This window comes from Mustela nivalis, assembly GCF_964662115.1.
Source record: "Mustela nivalis genome assembly, chromosome: 12".
Taxonomy (NCBI): domain Eukaryota; kingdom Metazoa; phylum Chordata; class Mammalia; order Carnivora; family Mustelidae; genus Mustela; species Mustela nivalis.
The window spans coordinates 6,611,661-6,616,466 of NC_139031.1; the positions used below are offsets into that span (position 1 = coordinate 6,611,661).

At 46.9% G+C, this 4,806-nt stretch overlaps 1 pseudogene across 1 annotated transcript; it reads right to left on the reverse strand.

The window, feature by feature from the left end:
- Nucleotides 1–271: 271 nt before the first annotated feature.
- On the reverse strand, nt 272–1,605 carry LOC309845559 (heterogeneous nuclear ribonucleoprotein A1 pseudogene; annotated as a pseudogene). The gene has a single exon. The product of its transcript is annotated as a heterogeneous nuclear ribonucleoprotein A1 pseudogene (transcript).
- Nucleotides 1,606–4,806: the final 3,201 nt, after the last annotated feature.

The window sequence follows — 4,806 nt, forward strand, 5'->3', positions numbered from 1 at the left end:
TGCTATAACCTCATCACAGTCCTAACAGCAACACCCTCTCACGCGTTCCCCTCCCCCTACAGCAGCCTTTGGCTTATTACGTATTTGGAATCCGTCTGGGTAACTGAACTTGGACTTGACCCGCAGCAGGTGCCCAATGTAGATTCCTCCATTATTTGACCCAAGTTTCATGTCCTTGAGGGGATAAGATTTAGGAGAATTGCCCAGTTTAGTGGTTGATGTGTTTTCTTTTTTTTTTTTAAAGACACATTTATTCAGCGTCATGATCAGACTATTACATTTAGCAATCAACAGCATGGGTGCAAAAAAAAAAATCTACATTAAAACCCTTTGTTGGAATGCTTTACACTTTCCACAGAACAGAAACTAAAATAACCTGTTATACAATTAGTCACAAATACAGTCCTCGAGTTTTTTTGCCCATACATATGAGTATTGTCTAAAACATGTCTTCTTTGTAGCAGCTAGGCCCTGCCACCACTGTGCTTGGCTGAGTTCACAAATCTGTTGTAACCTGTAGCTTCCCTGTCACTTCTCTGGCTCTCCTCTCCTGCTAAGCTTTGTTTCCTGGCAGTAATTAAAATCTTCTGCCACTGCCATAGCTGCTGCTGCTGCTGCTGGAACCACCAGAGCCACCTTGGTTTCGTGGTTTGGCGAAGTATTGGCCTCCACCACCATAAGGGCCAGAGCTTCTGCCTCCAAAATTGCCTCCTTTCATGGGTCCAAAATTTGAGGATTGATTGTTGTAATTGCCAAAATCATTATAGCTTCCGCCACCTCCAAAGTTGCTTCCATCATTACCAAATCCGTTATAGCCATCCCCACTGCCACCATATCCACCACCACCTCGACTGCCACCAAAGCCACCTCGACCACTGAAGTTTCCTCCGCGACCAAAGTTGTCATTCCCACCAAAACCACCTCCACGACCACCACCAAAGTTTCCAGAACCACTTCGACCTCTTTGGCTGGATGAAGCACTAGCCATCTCTTGCTTAGAGAGCGCTTTCCTTACTTCACAGTTGTGGCCATTCACAGTATGGTATTTTTGAATGACAATCTTGTCTACAGAATCATGGTCATCAAATGTTACAAAAGCAAAACCCCTCTTTTTGCCACTGCCTCGGTCAGTCATGATCTCAATCACTTCGATTTTCCCATACTGTTCGAAATAATCTCTTAGATGATGTTCTTCAGTGTCTTCTTTAATGCCACCAACAAAAATCTTTTTCACAGTTAAGTGGGCACCAGGTCTTTGAGAATCTTCTCTTGAGACAGCCCTCTTTGGTTCCACAACTCTTCCATCCACCTTGTGTGGCCTTGCATTCATGGCTGCATCCACCTCCTCCACAGTGGCATAGGTGACAAACCCAAAGCCTCTGGAGCGCTTGGTGTTCGGATCTCTCATTACCACACAGTCCGTAAGTGTTCCCCATTGCTCAAAATGGCTCCTCAGACTCTCATCGGTTGTTTCAAAGCTCAGACCTCCGATGAAGAGCTTCCGCAGCTGTTCAGGCTCTTTGGGAGACTCTGACTTAGACATGACGGCGGTGGGAGGGGAGACTTTAACGATGCTTACTCGGCGGCGTCCACAGGCAGAAAAAGCGATGTGTTTTCAATAGAGAAAACTCCACTTCAGAAAAATGCACTTTTAGTCTTTGAAAAACTTGGTTTAATAAAGCAGCACCGTCAACACTGACCAAGGACAGGCTTACAGGTACAGTCTGACGGCCAGGCCCGCTCTCTGTGGGACCAGGTGGGTCAAATGGCAGAGCAGGACAGGGGCTGCGGGTGGCGGGTGGAGGCGATCGCTGGAAGGTCTGCAGAGCAGAGTTTTATCAAAGTCCAGCCACTCGAAAGGCCATGGCAGTGGCCTAGTAGGCCGAGACAGTGTCCCGCGCCAAGCTGCTGTCTTCCCTCATTGCCCCAGGGATCTTAGGGAGCGTCGAAATTTTACCTGACTCACAGAGAGCGCTCTGACCGGAAGTGTTGGTCGGCTCCTTCCTTCCACTCTTAAGATCCCGGATGAAGGGAATTTTAGAACTCCCGAAGCTTCAGGGAATGTTGCCTAATGGAAGACGTTTGTCTCAATAAATCTCCATTTCCAGTGTTAATGGCTCTGTGATTCCCCTGGCGCTCCAGCTCAGCATCCTCCCGGCTCCCAGCAACAGGGGAGCCGTCGCCAAAGGTGTAGGTCCTGGCCTGCGGGCCTGGGGGCGCCGTTTGGTCAAGGTGGTCTTGGGCCAGACCTCCCAGGGTGGTGGGGAGGCTGGAGGGTCACTGTAGGGGATTCGGAGCGGTTGTTCCTTGGCAGAGCGGAGGAGACCCTGGTCTTTGTCCTCATCTCTGGAGTTCTTCCTTGTCTCCTTATTTCTCTTTATTCCGTCTTTTTTTTTTTTCCGTAATTCTGTTCTTACTAGCCTAGAGGTAGGATGCAAGTATCTTTTAAAGTGTTCATTGTATTAGTTAGTATAGTTCTGTGTTTCTGATAGTTTATTCTTTTTAAAGTGTGTGAACTGAAGGTATTAGAATCATCTCTGAGCAGCGAGATGGGCTCGTCCCTGGAGAGAGGATCAGAAGGGAGCCAGGGGACCAGGTTTCTTCCTCCTCCTCCTCCTCCTTCTTCATCTTGGTCCTTGTCGTCATCGTCTTCTTCGTTTTCTTCTTCTTCTTCTTCTGCTTCTGCTTCTGCTTCTTCTGGTTCTCGTTCTTCTGCTTCTTCTTCTGCTTCTGTTTCTGCTTCTCCTTCTTCTGGTTCTCGTTCTGCTTCTGCTGCTTCTACTTCTGCTTTTGTTTCTTATTCTGCTTCTGCTTCTTCTTCTGGTTCTCGTTCTGCTTCTGTTGCTTATGCCTCTGCTACTTCTGTTTCTCCTATTTCTGTTTCTCGTTCTGCTTCTGCTGCTGCTTCTGCTACTTTTACTTCTGCTTTTCCTTCTTCTTCTGCTTCATCTTCTGGTTCTCGTTCTGCCTCTGCTGCTTCTGCTTCTCCTTCTGGTTCTTCCTCGGCTTCTGCTACTTCTTTTGGTACTGCTTCAGCTTCTACTGCTGCTTCTTCCTCTCCTGCTACTTCTGCTTTTTCTCCTTCTGCTTCTGATTATTCTTTTGCTTTTGATTCTTCTTCTCCTGCTTCTGCTTCTTCTCCTTCTGTTTCTGCTGCTTCTGCTTCTGATTCTTCAGATGCTGCTTCTGCTCTTCCTCCTCCTCCTCCTGCATCCTCATCTTCTTCTTCTGCTGCTTCTGCTGGTTCTGGTTCTGCTACTGCTTCTCCTTCTGTTTCTCGTTCTGCTTCTGCTGCTTCTTCTACTTCTGCTTTTGCTTCTCGTTCTGCTTCTGCTGCTTTTTCTGGTTCTCGTTCTTCTTCTGCTCTTCTTCTGGTTCTCATTTTTCGTCTTCTTCTCCTCCTCCTCCTTCTTCTTTTGTTTTTGCTTCTTCTTCTGGTTCTTGTTCTTCCTCTGCTGTTTCTGCTTCTGCTGCATGTGCTTTTTTTCTTTCTCATTCTGCTTCTGCTGCTTCTTCTACTTCTGGTATGGCTTCTTATCTGCTTCTGTTTCGTCTTGGGGTTCTCGTTTTGCCTGTGCTGCTTCTGCTTCTTCTCCTTCAGTTTCTTGCTCTGCTTCTGCTGCTGCTTCTTTTACTTCTGCTATGTTTTTTCTTCTTCTTCTGGTTCTCGTTCTGCCTCTGCTTCCTCTGCAGCTGCTCCTTCTGTTTCTGTTTCTCGTTCTGCTTCTGCTGCTTCTGCTTCTCCTTTTCTGTATATCGTTCTGCTTCTAATCTTCTATTTCTGCTTCTTCTCTTACTTCTGCTTCTTCTCCTTTGGCTTCTATTTTGTCAGCTTCTGCTTCTGATTCTTCAGCTGCTGTTTCTGCTGCTGCTGCTGCTGCTGCTGCTGCTGCTCCTCCTCCTCCACTTCCTCCTCCATCCTCATCTTCTTCTGCTTCTGCTTCTTCTGGTTCTGGTTCAGCTACGGCTTCTCCTTCTTCTGTTTATCATTGTGCCCCTGTTGCTTCTCCTTCTTATTCGACTTCTGCTTTGGCTTCTTCTTCTGGTTCTCATTCTGGCTCTGCTGCTTCTGCTTCAGCTTTTTCTTTTCTGTTTCTGGTTCTGCTTATGGAGGTACTTCTACTTCTGCTTTTGTCTCCTCCTCCTCCTCCTCCTCCTCCTCCTCCTCCTCCTCCTCTTCTTCTTCTTCTTCTTCTTCTTCTTCTTCTTCTTCTTCTTCTTTACTTCTTCTTTACTTCTTCTCCTCCTTCTCCTCCTCCTTCTCCTTCTTCTGGTTCTGGTTCTCAGAGTGCTTCTGCTGCTTTTTCTGGTACTCGTTCTTCTTCTGCTCTTCTTCTGGTTCTCGTTTTTCTTCTCCTTCTCTTCCTCCTTCTTCTTGTTTTGTTTTTGCTTCTTCTTCTGGTTCTTGTTCTTCATCTGCTCTTTCTGCTTCTGCTGCATGTGCTTCTCCTTCTCTTTCTCGTTCTGCTTCTGCTGCTTCTTCTACTTCTGGTATGGCTTCTTATCTGCTTCTGTTTCGTCTTGGGGTTCTCGTTTTGCTTGTGCTGCTTCTGCTTCCTCTCCTTCAGTTTATGCTCTGCTTCTGCTGCTGCTTCTTTTATCTGCTTGTGCTTTTTCTTCTGTTTTTTCTTCTTCTTCTGGTTGTCGTTCTGCGTCTGCTCCCTCTGCAGCTGCTCCTTCTGTTTTTGTTTCTCGTTCTGCTTCTGCTGCTTCTTCTACTTCTGCTTTCACTTTTTCTACTGCTTCTGCTGCTTCTTCTGGTTCTGGTCCCGCCTCTGCTGCTTCTGCTCCTGCTGGTTGTGCTTC